The sequence below is a fragment of the Aethalodelphis obliquidens genome, unplaced genomic scaffold (assembly GCF_003676395.1).
Source record: "Aethalodelphis obliquidens isolate GAN/ISIS:26980383/991018 unplaced genomic scaffold, ASM367639v1 scaffold4, whole genome shotgun sequence".
NCBI lineage: Eukaryota > Metazoa > Chordata > Mammalia > Artiodactyla > Delphinidae > Aethalodelphis > Aethalodelphis obliquidens.
Genome location: NW_020837948.1, coordinates 79,750,653 through 79,773,368, shown reverse-complemented (window position 1 = coordinate 79,773,368; position 22,716 = coordinate 79,750,653). Strand labels below are relative to the sequence as shown.

The following is a 22,716-nucleotide window of genomic DNA, read 5'->3' as shown; positions in this document are numbered from 1 at the left end:
AGACAGCTTATATGAGTAGCAATTTATTTTAAAGCATTAAGAATTTTATTTCCTGTAAAATATTTTTATTTTATTTTATTTTTTGTGACTTTCAAGTCTTGTTTTATATTTTTTAAAATTTTTATTGGAGTATAGTTGATTTACAATGTTGTATTAAGTTTCAGGTTACAGCAAAGTCAATCAGTTATACATATTTTTTAATTTGGTTTTGTGTTTGGCAAACCCAAAGAAAAGTCCTTTTAATGTTCTTTCCTCTGATATTTCTTGGTCACTGAATTTGAAAATAAAATAGTACCAACATTTTTATCAATAACTTTTCATTAAAAGTAACAGTAAAATACAATAAAAAAAGTTTTTTACTACTAAAGTAGGGAAAGAAAATCACCATGGATTTCATTTTTTTGTTTAGTAATAGAATTCTATATTTATATCTAAGCATTTCCTGACAAAATGGACATATTGAACAATATGTCTTTTGGGTAAGTGTTACATAGTTGAGAAATAGGGTAAAACTGAAGAACATAAACTTCTGGATCAAACAAGAAACTAATCTCCTCTCAACCTTATTATCTAAAATAAACAATATCTGAAACTGTCTGCCAATTATCTGTAAACTATAAAATATGGGCAGCAACCGGCATTCAACTATAAGATTTTAGAATGAAGTTTGGGATGTTACAGAGAATTAGGGCCCATTCTCAGTATAGCTGACTTTTATGGATTTTCTACTTTCTTTATCAGGAGTTAGATTCTTTTTGTAAGGTCTTAAGTGATTATTTACTGAAATAAGATAACATATTCTAACAGTTATTCCTTTAATAAAACCCTGTTTTATTAAATTATTTATTATTATTAAATTATTTATTTTATTAAATTATTTATTTATTAAATTATTTATAAATTTATTAATTCCTTTAATAAAACCCTGTTATTTCTAAATTGTTTTCCAGAGAAACAGAACCACTATTTTCATAAAGGAAGTTAATGGGGTTATAAGGCCTTTCATAATATACTAGAAACACAATTTTTTTGTTTTGCTTCCATGTGATTACTGAACTCCTATGGTACAGGATAATCCCTAGAATTAAGCCTAACCTCTACCCCATTTCTATTCCTAACTTCACAATGTTAGTATACTATACTCATGCTAGATTTATATACTAACTCTACTGTAGAGTGCTCACATAATTAATTTCATAAACGGTCTCCCTTTTGGGCCTTTAACATTATGTGTTCAAAAGTGATCTCACTTTCTGGAGCTATTCCAAAATCTAACATTGGAAGAGGCACAGCAAGTTGGCTATTTTGACACTGGTTAATATCAAAAGCTAATTACAAATAGTCAAATCCATGTAGCTCCATCCTGATTTATCTACCTGACAAAAGGACATCATGGTGTATATAGTATTACTTTTGATGCATACATAAATATGTGTAGTTGCTTGGGCCCGATTTGATTGTCTGTTGAGCTCTTATAATTAATACACCCTGGAAGGCATAAGCTTCACATGTGACCAGTTGCTGAGATATTTATTTATTCATTCATTTATTTAATATTTATTATTTTTTAATTGAGATAACATTGGCTTGTAACATTATATAAGGTTCATGTTTACAACATTATATTTCTACTTCTGTATACACTACAGCATGCTTACCACCAAAAATTTGGTTTCCATCCATCACCGTAAACTCGACCCCCTTTACCCATTTTGTCCACCCCATGCTGTTTCCCCTCCGGTTACCACTACTCTGTTCTCTGTATCTAAGTGTTTGTTTTGATTTCTTCATTTATTTTGTTTCTTTTTAGTTTCTTTATTTTTTATATTCCACATAGGAGTAAAATCATATGGCATTAATCTTGCTTCATCTGACCTCCTTCACTTAGCATAATATCCTCAAGGTCCATCCATGTTGTTGCAAATGGTAAGATCCCAACTTTCTTATAGCTGAGCAGTATTCCTCTGTATTTGTATACCACATCTTTTTTATCCATTCATCCATGGATGGTCACTTAGGCTGTTTCCACGTCTTGGCTATTGTAAATAATACTGCTTGAATATAGGGGTGCATATATCTTTTCAAAATTAGTGTTCTTGTATTCTTTGGATAAATACCCAGAAATGGGATAGTTGAATCATATGGTAGATTATTAATGGCCCTGGTAAAACCTTGCTCATGGAAGATTTGGAATGAGAAGACTGCTTCCTTATGGAGCACATACATCTGCAGATAGTCACGCTAACCGAAAAAGGAAACATCTGGTCTACTTTAAGCAAGGCCATAACTTCTTATTGTCTAAGGGTAGCTTGTAAGATAAGTCTCAGGGCGACTTTACTCAACTTCCTGATCAAGTGGCCAACATCATTGATGAATTAATTAATATTTTCAGCTTTTTTCCATCTATGAGGTAGAAATCCTAAAGTGATAAATTCCTATCTAAATCTATTATCTTAGCGCTCCTGCATGCAAACCTGACAACTCAAAAACAGCACTGTAGATGACACTCAAATTGTTCAATGAATTGTAGTTATTAATTGTTAAATCAATTGTAAATTGTTAAGTAAATTATTAAATGAATGAATGAGACTGTTGCAGGGGGTTAACAATAACAGCAAAAGTAACATTTTATGATCTTAAGAGTGGAAAGTTCTCGCTTTTGTGTTGTAAACCAAGGAATTTAAAAAAGAAAAACAACTTCATTATTTTCTACCTTCCAAGTAATCTGTACTTGAAACCTGATTTGCGTGCTCAGAGTGTGGGTAACAGAAAGACAGACCATTCTGACCCACCAGCAATATGTTTTAAGTGGTACTTACAAGAGTCAACAGAAAAAAGATAATTAAAATAAGTTTGAAAGGTAGCGCTTTAATTTTACTTTCACCAAAACTAGACTACAAAATATGTCAGTGGAAGGCACTGTGCTTTACATTCGCCCAGCTCAGAACATTGTGTTTTTCATATGACTTCAAGGAGAGGAAAGAGCTGGTCACAGATACTCATTGAATTACTTTTATAATATTATAGTTCTAGAATTCTGCCCAGATGGAGTCTAATAACTCCAGATAGAATTGCTGGAAGAATTATCTGAGTAAGATAATTTGATTCCGAATCCCAAATCCTGCCCTAATATTTGCATATTTGTTCACCATAAGTATAATTTTTTGTGATATTTCTCCCAGGAGCAATGTATAAACTATCCTGTTCTTAAAAGGTCGAATCCCTAACTGTGTTATATGGAGATATCCATAAATTAGCAGAGTGACTGATTCCAAAATGCTTCCACACTCATTCTTGATAAGCTGGATTCAGGGGTCTCTCAATCTAATAACCCACCTATGAAATCGGTGAGACTTAACCAATCCTTAACTATTTGGTTTACTATGTTTTACTTAACCAAAAAATGGTCAGTTTGGGCTTCCCTGGTGGCGCAGTGGTTGAGAGTCCGCCTGCCGATGCAGGGGACATGGGTTCGTGCCCCAGTCAGGGAAGATCCCACGTGCCGCGGAGCGGCTGGGCCCTTGAGCCATGGCCGCTGAGCCTGCGCGTCCGGAGCCTGTGCTCCGCAGCGGGAGAGGCCACAACAGTGAGAGGCCCGCGTACCGCAAAAAAAAAAAAGGTCAATTTAAGGCTTTTCATGGAATATATTGATCTGTTCTTAGTCTTTGATTTCACCGATGGGAATCATTTATAGGTTAGGCTGCTTCTATGATCTCAGTATTGATTGAAGGCTTCAAATATGCTTTCAGAATTCTTATCGATGTAACATTAAGAAAATCAAATGGGTCAGAAATGGCTCTCTTGACACAGAACATTCTTATTTTTAAGTTATTAAAATAAGTTCAGGTTCTGTGGTTTATCTTTATGTATTTGTACCTGCATAACTTGATATATCTTTTAGATGGAGTATCTCTATGCCATGTTGACACAGAATACAAGCAAACAAACATTTAGCAACTTAGTCCATTTCATAGCTAACATATATCCAGAATTCAATATGCAGTAGTCCGAATCAATAGTAAAATAAATATTTTAAGAGTCCTTTTGCACCTTTTGCAATTCTTACCTTGAAAACTATCCAGATTATCCTACCATGCTTTAGGTAAAGTGCAGAAGGTTTCATCTGGTGTATGAGAGAAGAGTATTCTTCACAGTGGTCTCTTTGAACACTGATAATGACCGCACTCATTGGACTAATTTCATCAGTCCCTCCTCTATCTAGGATCTCATTCAAATGGCCAGTCCATAACTTTCCGAAAAGTCAACCAACTGGGCCTCTAATCTTTATCAGCCTGTGTCCATAGTCAAAATGCAGTTATCTACTCCTTAGCTTCCACTACCTATTATCAGATCCTCTTGCTGTGGAGTGCTTTTTGGAGGGTTTCTTCTTTCCATTGTCACTTCAAAACTCCTCCTACATTGTCGATTAATTCTCTTGTACCCTCAGCCTCATCATAAAATTCTTCCTCTCCTTCTCTGCTTTTCCTGAGACTTATGACTGCACCCTATCCTCTTCCCAAAGACTCAGTTTCTCTGGTAACTTTCTCAAACAGAGTTGGTTCAATTCTTTCATACTTCATAAGCCTTAGGTTTTGATGTCAATGCCCTCATTTTCTGAGGTCCCCTTTGCCACTTTCAGACAATAATTTGTCTAGCTGTAACTGGAAAATTCCTTCTCTTCAGTGTCCATTCTATTTGGCTATTCCACCCATAACTTTCTCTCATTTCTGGCATCTTACAACCTCTCAATCCCCACCCACCACACATCTCCATTTATTAAGGACTCTGTATTTTTCCACTGCCCTTTTCTGCAAAATGTCAACTTCTGAGTAATCAAAACAGCCACTTTCTATACCTGAGCTAATGAAAATTACTGGATAGAAAACTGTAGATTGTGTATACTAATTTCTTTTAAAAAACAGTAACCTATTTGAAGTCCTCAGCTCTGGTCTATGCATTTCTCTATTCTTAGTACCTATGATTTTCCCTCTTACCATCTATCCAATATTTTTTCCTCTCTTCTCATGTCCCCAAAGACCATGACTATCCTGCTGAGTTTCAGCTTAAAATGTTACCTTTTCCAAAGGAAACACATTCTTTTTTTTTTTTTCTTTTTTGCAGTACGTGGGCCTCTCACTGTTGTGGCCTCTCCCGTTGCAGAGCGCGGGCTCCAGATGCGCAGGCTCAGCGGCCATGGCTCATGGGCCCAGCTGCTCTGCGGCATGTGGGATCTTCCCGGACCGGGGCACGAACCCGTGTCCCCTGCATCTGCAGGCGGACTCTCAACCACTGCGCCACCAGGGAAGCCCGGAAACACATTCTTATGTTTGAGTTCCTTCACCTCTGATCCCTCATGCTTTCCAGCAAACATATACCTGCAGCTTTTCTTACTGGCTTTTTCCTAGTATCAAAAGATGTGTCTTCTGATATTAATCTGATCTTCTTTTCTCCTCCAGGAACCTAAATAATTAGTTCAGAGATCTTCAATCTGTGATGAAAACTAACTCTCTCCTTTGTCAGTTGTGGACACTTTTGTAAAGTATAGCAAAAATGAATTAATATAAAAATAAAATTTTAAAAACCAAGACACATGTGATACAAGCCTTCTGCTTATCCTTTATCCTCTTGGATATGGTGGCAATATCAAATTACTATAATTACTAGATTATGTTTTCCTCAGAACTGTTAACTTCTTCTACACTAGTTTTACTCTGTATATTTAGAAACAATAAAATTTCTCATTTCCTCCAAAGTGTTTTAAATTGAAAAAGAATCTTCACTTCCTAGGTACTTTACTAATTTTTTTGCCTTTATATTCTTCTCAGTTTAGCTTCTCAAAAAAACTCTCCTCACTGGAACTTTGAGACAGAAAGAGAGCAGGCCTGCCCTAGTGGGTAAAGTGGTTTTCTTTTCACAGTTACATGTGCAAATTACCACCTGCTACAAAATCTGACTTCCTGAAGGACGTATGTGTCATAGCTACCCTGTACTTCTTTCCTTCTCCCTCCTCCCCACATATTAGGGGAATGTAGAGATATTTAAGGCTGACTTCATTTCCTGAAATGTGGGAATGAAACTTTAAAAAAAATGTGCATCTATTTGAGCATTCTTTTTGAAGTGGCACAGATATTACATCATTGGAACTATAGAGAAGGCTATGCTTTATCACATAACTCTGCGGTAAACTAAACAGTACTTATAAGGTCATAACAACCACATACTTACAGAAGTGTAGTTATGGAACAGAATATACTAGTTATCAATCATGATTGTCAAAGATATATAGCTAACTATGCGTGTGTTATTTTGATCATGCCCATATAATTCTTTAACAAACATATATGTATATATAATAAAAAAATTTTAACTATTTTAGTTGTAAAAAAATTGTCATGTTTCTTAACTATGATTTATCTTGACTATCACCTAGATTTTAGGAATTTGTTTCATTACTTTGATACTGTAAAATATATCAGCCATTTCCAGTCATACATATTTTTACATAGGATTTTAATTCCTTATACTAAACATTTAGAAAAAGCATCTCTTCATGCAAAAATTGCTCTTTGTTAGCCTTAGTAGCCTGAGAAAAAGCAAAGACCACGAGTGTTGAAGAAAACATAAGAAAAATGATAAAATAATATGGATTCTTTGAAGATTTCTGGTAGGAAATGATAGGAAACAGTTATAGTGGAAACTATAAAAGTACAAACCTTGAAAACTGGGAAGCACAATGTCTGGTGGTACAGAGTTTTGCTCAGAAAATGTTTTTTCTCCCACAGAGGTTATTCATCTAACAGTGAAGTTGCATAAATGGGTCAATGTTAATGAGTACCTAACTGAGATAGAGCATTTCTACTAAGATCACTCATTTTCCTTGGAATTTCAAGTCAGCATCATCTGACGAATGGCAATAGGTCAGAAACAAAAAATGCTTATGATAGGTTACATTTTGTTAACTGAATATACCCAAATCTTCACATTTTTAAAACTCCTTAGGAAAAAGTAGTACATCTTTTTAACTTATATGAGGACTGTGTAGTATAACAGAACATCTAATTATTGGACAATGCCCTAGAAAAACGAAAAAGCAAGCATAAACCCCATGTGTTTAATTTACTTTAAGAAGTAGCTTACATATTGGGAAAATAAAATTACAAATGAATATTGAAAATGGTCCTATTAAGAAGAGAGTTGACTGGATTAGTACTACGGAAAAGAAAGAAATTAATTAAATTAAACAATTTAAGACCGTTGTCAGGCTTCCCTGGTGGCGCAGTGGTTGAGAGTCCGCCTGCCGATGCAGGGGACACGAGTTCGTGCCCTGGTCTGGGAAGATCCCACATGCCGCAGAATGGCTGGGCCCGTGAGCCATGGCCGCTGAGCCTGCGCGTCTGGAGCCTGTGCTCCGCAACGGGAGAGGCCACAACAGTGAGAGGCCCGAGTACCGCAAAAAAAAAAAAAAAAAGTATTCTAGTTTTTATTACTATGTAGTTTATTTCCTCAGTATACAAAATCAATCACATGAATTTATGCCTTTTTGAAAAATATACCATACAAAGAAATAGAGAAATGTACCTAATGTTATTAAGAACAGATATTTTATTTTTGAGACTTCAAGTCAGAAATTTGTATTTTAAAATTAATCTAAAAAATGAACACTCTTAAAACAGAGAGACCACTTCAGTGTACAATCTCTGGTAACTGAACTATTAAAGCAAATAAAGTAGAGGGTGTTTAAACTCATTTTATATATTCTGTAAATTGTTTTCCCATAGATAGTATCTTGTAGATATTACATAGTCAATAAACAACAGTTGAATTGCTTTGAAATTATCAAGTAAGAATATGACATAGTTTTCCATTCTATTCATATATCAGCCAGAAAGAATTTTTGTACTAATTTTCAGTTAATCAAGTTCTATTAACTTGTCCACTAGTGGTGTCTTGATAATATATTTTTAAGTATACCCCCAAAATAATATTATATATTGTTATATCTTCCATTTTCTATACATTCTGTGAGAAAGAATCTGCTTCAATATTTTTGGTCTCACATTCATGTAATTTGTTAAATTCACAAGTGATAATAAATGTTTCGCATCTCAACCAATTTTTTTGGCTGAAAATATTGAAAGTTGTAGTGTTTGTAGTATGGTAAAAACCTTTAAAATTTGTCATATACATTTGCATGGAACATTAAATTGCTTCACACCTAATATATAGTTTTCAAATCTTTGAGCAATTATTTTGTTAAGTACCAAAGTTAAGATGAAATCAAAAGACACTTACTAACCAAAAGTTTTGCCATGTAAGGACTTAAAAAACTTGTCTATTGGGGAAATGCATAATTTCAAACCATAAGACTGAAGTTCTGCATTAATCAGTTTCTAAAAATTTGCCTTAGCTTTTCAACTAAAAGAAAGAAAATGGGGTAAATGAACTCTGAAGTACATTCTACACATAAAACTCCATAATATCTTTACTTTAGAAATAAGAAGTACAAATTTTTAAATAGTGAAACACACAAGGAAGCCAACATCTCACACACACACCCACTCCCACACCCCCACACACACGCCAAATGGAAGAGAAACCAGAGGTGAAACATTATTTTATATAAGTAATTTCCCTACGCCTTTGTTGATGAAACACATAAATAAAAGTATAATAAAACTAATGATAATATAAATGCATGGTAAAATAAAATGTGGCAGAGGCCATCATATTTAGATAAATTGCACAGTGTCTTTCTCAACATCCCCAGCCTCCATTCATCATGTATGAATGGTCATGTGCAACCAGCACATTCTACCATTTGCCAGAAGTCAACAGCGGAAACAAGAGAAAGGGAAGCTGACTTCTGAAAGAAACTGTTAAGATGAAAATACTTCTTCATAATTTTTTAGTAGTGGCCATCAGAGTTACAACAGGCATTGGCATGTCAGCTAGCTGCTCTGGCTAGATGAGCCAGTCAAATTTGAAATATTAATTTATTTGAGTGGATTTGTGTCATTGATGCTCTGGAAGAGGAAGTGGTGCTGGTTCACTGTCTTGGCAAATGCCTTGGAAAGAAAGCACTAAATACATGATTTTGGGTATGAAACCAGTAAAATAGAACTAAGAATCTTAGTGAATAAATCACCTTATGACATTTGATGAAACCTAATAAGTGAGAAAGATATATTATTATTGCAACCTCCTAAAAAGAAACTAAAACTTTATTATTTGGGGGTTTTTCTGGCCATGCCATGAGGTTTGCGGGATCTTAGTTCCCCCACCAGGGATTGAACGAGGGCCCCCTGCTGTGGAAGCTCAGAGTCCTAACCACTGGACCACCAGAGAATTCCCAGAAACTAAAACTTTAAAAATATGCAAGAGTTGGAAAAGTTGCTAGCAACCCAAGAAACATTTGAGTAAGATTTGATCTATTGGAAAATGGCATGGTTTCAGATTCACTAGTTGGACACCTTCCAGAACTAAGCATGCACTATAATGCTTCATCAGTTCAGATAATAGTGCATCACGGTATTTGGCAGACCAACCAAAGTGTTGAAAATACTTAGGTATCAGAATTATTATAAGAAGCACATAAACTGATATACGTGGAAGGACCCTTAAAAGCGGTAAGCCATTTTTGTACAAATTTAGTTTTTCTTATCACCAAAACCCACCTAACGGGCTTCCCTGGTGGCGCAGTGGTTGAGAGTCCGCCTGCCGATGCAGGGAACGCGGGTTCGCGCCCCGGTCCGGGAAGATCCCACACGCCGCAGAGCGGCTAGGCCCGTGAGCCATGGCCCCTGAGCCTGCGCATCCGGAGCAGGTGCTCAGCATCGGGAGAGGCCACAACAGTGAGAGACCCGCGTACCGCAAAAAAAACAAAAAACAAAAAACCACCTATCAAATAATGGCTCTATGCAGAATACAATGTTAGGCTCAGGATTCTTGAGTGCTCATGGCATCACCTTCACCACACACTCACACACACAAACTCTTTTTTCTCCAGAGACCACCCACCTGTTTTAAGCAGGATTCATTTTTCTCTAGACCTGCTGCAGAACTCTCATAATTGTTTCCTTTAACACATCTTGTAGTAGTCACACTTAGTTTATACCTTTATTTGGGGTGGGAAAATGGTTAGGGCAGTAGGGACATGGGTGAGATCATCTTTCTCTTCTACTCCTTTAACAATAGCTTGTCTGGGTATAGAATTCTAGATTGAAAATCACTTCCTTCACTTTATTTGAAGACTTGACTCCACTCCTCCCACTGTCTAGTGAAACTGTATTTTTCCCCAATTATGAATTTAATTTCTTTAGTGAAAAGAAGAGGAATTGTACATGGGGATAAGTGAAAACTGCCCTAATTCTTTGTGTGTGTGTGGGTGTAAGGGGGTGAGAGATGGGTTATGAGTAATGACTCACAGAGTTGTCATTTGACCTTAAATTAAGCACCCTTCCTGTGTTAGCCCTACGGCTCAATTACATCCTGCCTTATGCATTCTAACTCCAACTCCAAATGTCTCAGAGGTTTCACAGTACAGATTGGCTCTCACTTCCTTTGCAGACCCTTCTGTAGCATATTCCAGAATGTGATTTTCTCTCCTTGTGCCAGCCCTCATTCTGTTCCCTTTGGTTTTCAATCTTTTAAAAACTTTGAGGACTTTCTCTTCTAGATAAGAGTCTCCTGTTCTTGTTCCCTTCTGTTTTATACATGCATTCCTTTTTCACTTTGATTGTTTAATCATGCTGGAGTCTTAAAAGGAACAGAAGGCCCACCTATGTGTCTTATCTATCTTCTGGAATCAGAAATCTTTATTTTATAGTGTATCCTTTCTGTAAACCCCTAATATGAAAGGACTTACACAACTCAAATTCATAGTTATATATTCTTTCTGGACTGACTGATTTGTTCCAATGAGCTGTTGATCTATTCAAATGCCAATAAGTCATTGATTAGTTTATCTCTGTAGCATATTTTTCAGCCTCTAAGTTACCCACTCTCAATAATTCTCCTTGTAAGTAGTTTGTATTTCATGCACATATTTAAAAATATATTTAGAATCACTTTGTCAAGTCCCTCTCCCATTCACAAAATTGTGTTAGGCTTTGTTGTAATTGATTTAATTCATGTTTCTCGTTGTTTTTTCAACATTAATTACCTCATATCTCCAAACTCCAGTCTCATCTTCTCTGAAAATATAGTCTACTTGGCATACAGAGCTACCTTTTTTTTTTTTTTTTTTTTTTGCGGTACGCGGGCCTCTCACTGTTGCGGCTTCTGCAGTTGTGGAGCACAGGCTCCGGACGCGCAGGCTCAGCGGCCATGGCTCACGGGCCCAGCTGCTCCGCGGCATGTGGGATCTTCCCTGACCGGGGCACGAACCCGTGTCCCCCTACATCGGCAGGCGGACTCTCAACCACTGCGCCACCAGGGAAGCCCCAGAGCTACCATTTTATGACTCAAACTTCATCATGGAAGTTCGCTGCTTGAACTTTTGTTAGAAATCCAGAGAATCTTCATGATGTCCAAACTCCAAAGGCCCCTTGTGATCTGCCCTCTGTCTACCATTTCACTATAGCCTCTCACCCTTCCTCTATAGGTATTCCATACCGCAGACAGACCAAATTTGCCATAGTAGTACCCTTTACACAACATGATTGCATCCATTTACATAATATTCTCTCCTGGTATCATTTCTTTCCTTCTATCCCCTTTCTGACTGATGAGCTTATTCACACTTCAAAACTTGGCTCAAACATACCTTCCTCAGGAAAGACTTGTTTGACCTCTCCAGGGAATGAATTAAGAGCTTCCTCCCATATGGCCTAGTCTATAACTCTTAAAAGTGTTTGATACTTGACTATAATTATGTGTTTATATACTTGTGTCCTCGCTGGATTGTGAGCCCTTAGAGGTCAAGGACTGCATTCACAAAGCAAATACTCAATGCATGTTTACAAAATAGAAGAAAGTAAACAGGGAGGAAAAAAGGAAGGAAGGAAGGAAGGAAGGAAGGAAGGAAGGAAGGAAGGAAGGAAGGAAGGAAGGGTGAGGGAGGGAGTGAGGGAGGGAGGGAAGGAATTTCCAGTTTAGAAATAAGTGACACAGTTTACTAGAATGGAAACTTTGGGATTATTATATATTTTTCCAAATTCTGTTTTTTGTGGGTAATAGAATGGAGATTTTGATTTGAAGAGAATTCTTATCATGTACCTGTAATGAAATAAATGTATATACAAATTTTGTTTGTAATTTTGGTACCAGTAATTCCAGAATATGTCATCCTTTGTCACATCTCAGTTACATGATCAATATCCATATAGACATTGTCATCATTGTAGCTTGTCCTTATTCAAGGTTTTAATTAGCAAAATTAATCCTCTGATGACATCTTTCTATCTAGTTTTTATTTTTCATTGTCTTTTTTTTCAATTGTTTGAGATGAGTAGTATTTGAAAAGTTCTGTTTTCTTCCACTTTCTACTCTGCTCATCACCATTTCCTTCATTATGCAGTCTGACACAAAAATCCATTATTTCAACAAGTATCTTATCAAAATTGTCAATTCTCTTCTCCTCTGTTCTATTCTCATGGTAATATCCTGTTTCAAGATTAACTGACTGTCCACATGCTCACTCTTATATATGAGCTTCTATATACTGCTAGAGAGAACCCCACAACTGCACAGCTAGCTCACAGTTTTAAAATCAACTAGGTTTTCAGTGCTGTTTAATGAGATTGGCATGTCCCTAGACTGCACATATCTGATTCGCAAACTTTCCCAGGTCTCCCAAAGTCTACCACACCTTGCCTGCTCACTTCATCACAAGAAAATATTTAACATCCAATTTTATTGAAAATATACTGTCATTTAGAAACACATTTGCATCCTTTCTCCTTCTTGCTCTTACAGCATGACATGTCTCTTTTTTCTGTTTTTTTTAAATTTTACTATATGCTCAGTGACCTTGCTTTATTAATTATCCCTTCTCTTCCTTCTCAGACTCTTCTCTCTATTTTTCCTCATCAGCATTTAAGCATGCTTAAATCTTTGCTACATGTATTTTAAAAATTGTACAGTGTACCTATATTCTACTCCATCCACTTTAATAACATCTACTTCTCAAATATACTAAAACTGTGTTAACACGTTCTTCACTTTTTCTCCTTATATTCAACTTTTAAACATTTTGGAACCTGGTGTCACCTATCTATCAACTGAAGTCATTCATGGTAAAATTGGCATAGATCTCATGTTGCCATCATTGAACAATTTCCAAATCTCATTTGCTTGACCTTCCTTCATATTCACCAAGTTATATCTACTCCTTCTTGACACTCTGTTTTCTGTTTCTGATAATTCAGTGTTCCTCATTGCTCCTTGTTTACTCCCATTTCTCTGGTCAATTCTATTCAGTGTCCTTAAGCTACACATTCTCTGCTTTCTCTAGGAGTTGAAATTACTCAGTTTCCACTCTACACACTTTCCCTAAGGGATCCTTCCACATCCATAACTTCAACTATTACTTATAGTCAGGGGACTCCATTACTTTGACCTGTACTGAAGACAACCCTCTTAATTTTAAAACCCACAATCCAGTCACTCTGAAGATGTCCAAAGTTGTATCTCCCACCTTCCACATCCCAGCTGAATTCTTTGCAGGGACTAATACATATCAAGCCTCAAAGTAGCCTTTCATCAGTGTTATGCCAGACTTACTCTGTTCCCTCACCCTCCACATTCAATTACTAACTACATTCTATAAATCTTCCTCTGTAGAAGTTCTTAAATTTCAAAATCCTTAATTCAGACAATCTTCATCTTTCACATGGGTTATTTCAAAACTTCCTAAATTATTTGCATCTCTCTAGATTTGCCTTCCTGTACCCTGCAACTAGAGTTTTCTTTCTAAAACACAAATATGATGACATTACTTTCCTGGTTAGGAATCTTCAACAATGCTCCAATTGCTCCTTTGAATTAAAGGCCAAAGTCCTAAGTGTAGCATATATGGCCCTTCATGATTCGGCCACTGCTTACTTCTCAAGCCGCCTATATCCCTTTCTCTTAGTCTCCACATTATTTACTTCTGGTCATCATATTTGAACACTTCTATAATTCTCTCTTGCCACTGTCTCCATAAACTTGATGGGGAGGATCATATCTTACTGTCTTAGTATCTCAAAGTCTTTGGTACACTGTTAATTATAATAAACATGTTGAATGACTAGAGAATGGATGAGTGAAATTTACTACCTGTTAATATTCATTTAGTTTCAGGTCTATATAAAATAAATAGCACACAAAGATTGCAGTACAGGTGTCACTCAAAAATAAGTTGTATCATTTAAAAAAATCTGAATGATTTCAATCTGATATTTATTTTCCTATTAATTCTCGTAGAAACTAAGTGAAATATACGTTTTTTTGTCGTTGTTTGAGTATCAATAATGCTTGCATAATGAGTGTGTAAAATAAACTAGTGATTAAATTTTGATTACACATAATAAGTGTATGAAAGTAATTTTAATTACATTTATGGTCATTTTCATATGTTCTCTAATCATAAAATTGTTATTAAACAGAAGAACTTGGTTTCTATGGTTTGAATGCATGCTCTGCTTGCAGAATTTTTAAAATATTGCAGGATTGGCAATATTCTTTTTATGATGGTGCAGACTGTTTTGAGTTTTTGAGACTGTTGGATCCAACAACATAAATCCCACTGTGTTTTAAGGCATTCCAGAACCATTATGAATTTGAGCTAATGGGCTAATCCTGTAACAGACACCTAGGCTGAGCCAAAATTCACTCTAAAAAACTGTAGATTTGGATGTATCCCTATAGAATTGGCAAGAGTTAAACTCAATAGAATTCAGTATTTCTGACAAGTTCTAAATGGAGGAGTCCAAAAGGTTATTATTATCTGTGCTTTCACCCAGCATTCAAACTCACAAATCACTGTCATGTTTTCTGCTAAAATCATCATCGATTCTGGACTCCACAGGATTTCATTCATTTGGTATATTTATGTAGTATAAGAGTTTATAGAAGAGAATATTTTTGTATTATGCTCAGTAGTTTATTTAGAAAGAAAAACATGAATTTTTATTTAAGACTAATAAGGGTGAAAAGTTTTAATATGTCTACCTCTATAGATATATTTCTGTAACCACTTTTCCTAAAGCTCTTCGAAAAGAATCAGCATTTCCTAAAGGAAATGTTCTAATCTCATTCAATTACATGTAGATGTCCAGTTTTCCCAGCACCACTTATTGAAGAGACTGTCTTTTTTCCATTGTATATTCTTGCCTCCTTTGTTGTAGATTAATTGACCGTAAGTGCATGGATTTATTTCTGGGCTCTCTATTCTGTTCCATTCATCTAGGTGTCTGTTTTTTGTGCCAGTACCATGCTACTTTGATTCCTATAGCTTTGTCTTAAGTCAGGGAGCATAACACCTCTAGCTTTGTTCTCTTTTCTCAAGATTGTTTCGGCAATTTGGGATAGCCAAAGAGAATAAATGCCTTGACCATCACAATTAAAAAAATCAAGAACTAGTATTTCCACCGCCTTAGGTGATTGTCTCATTACCATGATGAATTTCTCTGACTCTGTACCTGGCTTTTTACTTTCAAAATACTCTGAGAGGTGTGTCTGTGCATGTGTGTGTGTGTGTTTATTTGTCTTACATTTGTAATACATCTATTTATCTTTGACACCCTGATCATCTTGAATAACAGAGACATTTGGGGGTTTATATTTTGTTTAAACCAGTTTAAATTAATCTAAAATCTGCTAGCTAAATCTCTCACTGTGCCCCTACAATGATATGTGTACATCTTACCTAGTCAGGCCGTAAAGTATGTAAGGGAAAAGCATAATAACACATTTTGGCTTTTGCACATTTTTTGAATTGAAACCTGGATTTATTCACTCTTTGAAGTATCAAAATTTAAATGCACAAACCCTAAAGACTGTCAAATTGTTCATCATAATTTATAAAAACTATTTTAAAAAATATTCATTGACGTTAATACAAAAATGCTTATCTTCTTGGCAATTAAAGTGGATGATGTACTTTCAACAGAAAATTCAGGTTCTACTTGTCACTATGAAAGATTAAAAAACAAATATGTTTTCCACTGTGACATAATTGTAATGATATTATTAAATATACACACCAGAGTTTACTACAAAGTACAATTCGGTTTAATTCTCAGGGCAATAAACATTCTTTTAGATAAAGATAAGGCAATTTTGCATTTAAAAATAATCCTTGCTCTTTATTAATAGTTTTGTCTTAATTTATAGTTATTTAAATTTACTATATAAACTTGTCCTTAAATCTATCATATCACCTTTACTAAAACTAAGATACAATGATAGAAATGGTTTGTGATGCATTCCTTTTTTTACATTTTGGAGATTATATATATAAATATATAGAGACATATTTATACATATATAATATATATATATATATTTCCCTAAAGACAGAAGACAATAGCTATAAATTAGAATGTGCAGAAAACTTAATTACATTTTTCAGCAAAACATTTTTTTCTTTATTTAACAGAAAAGAACTTTATACTTATATAAAAAATATAAGCTGGAAAAACAAAGTAGCTTTTTACTACACTTAATAACATAGAGTTTTAATCTTTCTAATAGACTTCTTTATTAATAATGAAAAGTAAAAAGGGGGCTACTCTGTAATATTCACAAACAGAAATGTAATTTTCAAATGACACATCTATGCATATAGAATGAGCTCAAAAATAAAAACAATAAGTAGTGCTCACCATGAGTCATGTTTTCACCACCACTTATTCTTTTAAACTTCTTTAAAATATCTCATCATTTCATCATTTAAACAAAAAGCTTTAAAGTGGCCATGGTTGCCTGTGAATTTCTTGCCCTTTTTTTCATCTTCTCTACAACTTTGTCTAACTCCTTTACAAATTTGGTCTCAGCATAGCCTTTACTTCCTCTAGATAACCTTCCCTGTGTCCCTTGGGATTGTATTGGAAATCCTTCCTTATGTGTTTCACAGCACCCTTATGCTTTCTTTTAGCACTTATCATGATGAAACACAATTGACTCTGTTTGTCCTCTTCATAAGACAGTGTGTTCATGTACAAAAGGACTATGATTTGTTTTTCATTATATTTCTAGTACTTTATATGTATTTTTAGCTTTACATACAGCTGGGTAAATATTTGTTGAATTGAAAATAATAAGAATTTAAACAAATTTGCAAGATCATGTATCTAGCTGATTTCACTCCATACTGTTTCCAGGATACATTTATACCACCCTAAGACATACTCAAATGAGCCATTATAAACACATCAGGACATGACATCCAACCTAATTTCTAAATCTTACCGCCTAGAATAAACCCTCACTGTGCCAATGACAACACTTCGTATTATATCATCATCTCTCAAAACCAATTAAACCATTCTTTCCAGAAACAGAAAACCTCTGTTTTCTCACTTTATTGAGATCTGGAAGTGACAAAAAAAGAGGTGGTAAGTAGACTATGCTATCACACCAATATTGCTCAAGGTTATGGGCACAGGCACATTTTTCATGGAGCGATTCTTGAGGAAAAACTTCTAATCATTCAGAATGGTGATCTAAAGTTAGTCTACAGAAGAAATATGACAAAAGCAAGTACCTAAAACAGTGCTTTGAGAAATAATAGGAAAAGCCAAGACTAATTCTTTCAGAGTCAAAAGCAGGTTTTGTACAAAAGAACAGTAGAAAGAAAAGGTCAAAGAGAAAAGATATACTCCTTAGTTTTGTTGGTGAGGAGGTCAATAAACTTGGTAAAAAGTATTTATGAAGCTAGCATAGGCAATAAACAAACAAACAAAAAAGGCAGAAGACAAATTATGAGAAAAGTAGCAATAATTTTTAGTCAAATATTTTTAAGTTAAAGGGTTAATATAATTAATGTGCAAAAATGTATTACAAAGATACAAGGGAGGTGCCAAGATTCAAATAGAAAATTATGCAAAGATTATAACTATGCAAAGATTTTTCCATGAAAGAAAAAAATTATCTGATAAAAAAATACAAATAGTGTTCAATCTCTGAATAATGAAAAATTATAAAATAATTTTGAAATGAGATGTCATGTCTCACCAATAATATAGGTTAGTTTGTAATACTTCTTTTCTAATGAAGACTTGGAAAAGTGGATTCATTCACAGTTGGAATATAAATTGGTATAACACTTAGCTAAAAAATTGACAACAATGCATCAATATTTCAAAATATTCCATATACTTTGAAATAATAACATGTAAGGGTCAGCTGTGTGAAAATACTCAGGCCTGTGTTCAAATATTTATCTGTGGCTCTCAGGACACATCAGTGAACAAAACAAAGATGTCCACTTTCATAAAGCTTACATTCTAATGGTGGAGAAGGGGGTACACAGATAACACAAATAAACAAAAAAAAAAAACTTAAATCATGTAGTATATTAGAAAAGAGATTATAAGTTTTATGGCAAACAAAGTTGGAAAAGAAGAGCAATATCAGAGAGATCAGTAAATGCAAGTGGCTTGGCTAGAGGGGGGCAAAGGTTGAGCACCTACAGTATAAATTGGGATCATCAGGGTAGGCAGGCCTCATGGAGAAGAGGCTTGAATGAAGTGGCAGAGTTAGTCAATTCTGGAAGAAGGAATCACAGTGAGAGAGCTCAGTCAATGAATGTAAAGGCCCTAATGTGGCTGCATAGCTGGCACATTCAAAAATTGCTAGGCTACCAATGTGGCTATAACGGAGGGAGTAGAAAAGTTTTCCTCAAAAATAGTCAAGGAAGTAATGATTGTGGAGTGTGTATGTGTGTTGATTTTGTGGAGGAAAACAAGAACCTGACTGATGTCAAAAAGTTAGCTAATCCTAATGGTGGTAGGAATGGACACTGAGGAAAAATGAGCTAAGCACAGAGATGAGCTGGTAAAGAGCCTGGAAGTGAGAGACCCTGGTATGCAAGAACCTTTTAAAGAAATTCAGTATGAAGTATCAAAATGCTGAGTAATGAAAAGGAGAGAAAATCGGGATGGAAAGGATGGGCTGTGATGAAAGATGATATTGAAAGTCAAATATGAATGGCTTTAGAAGCCTTATTTAGGAAAATAAGAATGTTACCCTACGAGTTTTGAAAAGGGGAATGAAATGACCAGATAGCAATTTTTAAAAATATCACTCCAGTAATGACATTGGAGAAGGATTTGTAAAGGAGAAAATATAGCTAAAATGATATCGACTTCAAGCTGTCACTGGAATAACTCAAGTTTGAGATAATGTCGTCCAAATAGTGGCAGAGGGATTAAAAGCAATTTAAGAAGCAGAACTAACAGTTCTTGATGATGAATTGGATGGATGCAGATGACAGAGGAGAAAAGAGGGAGGCATTTAGGTGAGTGGAAGTATCTAACATCTAATATAGAAAATATAAAGCAGTTTTCAGAGGGAAAATAATAGAATTTCAGTTTCATACATGCCGAGATTCAATTGCCCATAGCTTACCCCACTGGAAATATCCAAGGCAGCTGAAAATGTGGATATGACATTCAGAAAACGGATTTGACAAGAGGTAAGAATTTGGAAGGCACTGGAGTTTCTGTGGTCAGGATCACTGGTAGCCTATAATTCATAATTTAAGGGGAAAAAAACCAACATTTCGGGACAGATGATTAGACAAAGTCACCCCTCTGTGAGGTCTCAGCCTCACAGGCATGAGATTTGGAAGCTGCAGACACCTTTGTGCAAAGAAAACAGCACCCCTCCTCTTTGGCAGAGGGAAACTGTAACAAGGCTCATGACTTTGGAAATGGAAGAGGCTGGATTTTACTACCATCACAAACACCCAACACCTACCATGTAATTTGTGGTACCCAATGAATAATGAAAACACGAGGCCCCTTGGTCAAACATTTTTAAGAATTTCAAGATGGTGTCAACAGAGCATCAAGCCAAGCACAGGACCCTTCAAAGCCTGGGCCATGTGGGACTGCACAAGACACACTCCATGAAGCTGGACTTCCAACCTCCCATCTACACCTAAAATTGTGAGAACTAATGAGATATCCATGAGGAGAGAGTAGAATGAGAAAAGGTAATCTAAGACATATCCCTGTAGATTAACATACTGTAAAATGTAAGTGAATTTCTAGAAAAAAGGACTGGAAAACACAAAAAACAAGTATGATATCATGATTAGATTGATAGTAACACTTATTTTCTTTATAATATTTTTCTACATTTATAGAATATAAAATGTTTTTAATGTCATATTTTATAATCAAAAAACTCAATAAAGTTTTTAAAAAATTTCTACCTCTTTCCATTTAGGAAAAAGTTTAGAACTGAAGTAGCATCAATGCAATAGAGTGAATTTATAAATTAAAACTCTTGGTTTATCATATTGTTCAGGAAGCTGAAATGAGGGTAAGATTATCAAAATAAGAATCTAACAAAAGAAACATTTTTCCCCTCAGGTAACACAGCAGTACAGTTTTAGTTCTGTGGTTATTTAAATTATGAATCATTCCACACATTTTAAAAAAACATTATTCAAGGTAGGCTGAAATGTGTGATAAATTATCAAAGTAAGCCACCATAGCACAGCAACAATCATCTTTAGCCTGTACATATCCTGCTTATAGAATAGAAAAAAATAAGACAACTTAACTCTGACCTTCCAGATAATGCTAGAATATTTTCTAAAATACAAAGTAGACAATTGGTACATTCATTGTGAATAAAACTTAAGGCATTCTAAAATCCCATTTTTTAAAAGCAAAATGAATTAGCATGGAAAAACATCCATATATTCTTTTTTCACCACCATTTTCCTATATTGGCTTGGTCACTATTCTCCCAAGTTTTCATTTTCAGAGTTGGTTTCCTCAGGAGAGGATGTTGTCCTGACCATATGGAGGAACCCTCCAGTACAGGCTTGTGCTAAATGAAATTGCCAAACACTCCCTGCTAGCAATAATGACACCCATTACGAAAGGGGAAACAGTCCGTCATCCATGAAAATGTTTATCTTTAGAAGGTAAAGACAGAAGTTGATCTGAAAATCCGAAATGTTCAATGTTTGATGGAGCTTATAGAAGTTTATTTTGTTAAATGTAAACCAAGTGTTTAGTCATAACGAGTTACATTAATGGTTATGTTGGCAACTTTCTCCTTGTGATATAGAAAGAGAGCAAAAAAGTGAGTGTACTGTGAAAAAGCATGTTTTCCCCTGTGATATTATACTACACTCAGATTTTCCCTTATTGGTCCACTGAGATCCAGCATTCATGAATTTATTTGAATTTATTCATGAATTTATTTTTTTAGGGTATGGCCTAAGATGGTATATTTCAGAGTTAATGTAAACTTCACATTTTGTATAGATTTTTGGAGTCTGTAAAATCACGGTTTGACTCATAACACTGCCACTGCCTGGTGAGAGGTGGTAAGTTACTTAATCTCCCCAAACCTCAGTCTCTTGACCTGTAAAATGAGAACAAAATTCCCTACTTAATTAAATTACAGTGATTAATAAATGCAATAACACTTTAGCAGCAGCATGCATTCAATGAGTGGTAGTGATTTTTGTTATTGACTATATTTTTTAATATGCTGAAAAGAATACTGGCAGACAGTATTTAACAGAATTAAAATACTAGCGGCTTATTATTATTATTTATTCTACAATGATCTTGTTAGGCTAGTTTCTAGCAAATATTAAATAATTCCATATTCATTTCATATTTCCCAGATACTCATTTTGATTTAATAAACCATTTTTTTCAAGGGCCTGTGTGTGTAGTATGCTGCAGTACCTAACTTTTGAAATCCATATTTAACTGCCTAAACATTTTACTTCTTTCCTCTGAAACATTACTAGTTAGCTCCAGTGCGTGTAGGTTTGTGTGTGTGTACACATACATATTTACATATATATACATACATATGAAGTCTTGTACACTTAAACATTTGCTTAAACATGTTTTTATTTATTACATAAAAGCTTATAACTAATATTAAGTTTATAATTTTCACTATTATCAATAAATAAGTCATAAATATCTCCTCTTAGGGAAACAAGGGTAACAACTAAAAGATGTTTTACTTAGTTTTATTTACTTAGAAATAATGAACTGTTCTAGGGGAAGGGGCTTCCTGCCCAAACTGGATGGGACATGCCCTGGGGATGGAGCATGGAGGAGACAGAGGGGATATTTCCAAAGTTAACTCCACAATAATTAAGACAGATTCATCTCTGGCAAAGGCAAAAAACGAAGAACAACAACAAAAAAACTAAAATGCGGTTCCTATGTAAAACAGCTTAGATATGTTCAATTTTTACAAATCCAAGCAAAATTATAATAATAGAATAAGAGGAAGAAGGAGAAGAAGACGAGGAGGAAGGAGAAAAAGGTGGGAGGACGAGAAGGATGAGGAACACCAGCAGGAATACAAACTGGAGGAGAGGGCTTCCCTGGTGGCTCAGTGGTTGAGAGTCCGCCTGCCGATGCAGCGCACACGGGTTCGTGCCCGGGTCTGGGAAGATCCCACATGCCGCGGAGCGGCTAGGCCCGTGAGCCATGGCCGCTGAGCCTGCGTGTCCGGAACCTGTGCTCCGCAGTGGGAGAGGCCACAACAGTGAGAGGCCCGCGTACAGCAAAAAAA

General features: G+C 35.3%; 1 protein-coding gene across 1 annotated transcript in view; it reads right to left on the bottom strand.

Moving 5' to 3' along the window:
• The window catches only part of HCN1 (hyperpolarization activated cyclic nucleotide gated potassium channel 1), a 368,665-nt gene that overhangs the window by 171,716 nt on the left and 174,233 nt on the right, over positions 1-22,716 (bottom strand). The window lies entirely within an intron of this gene.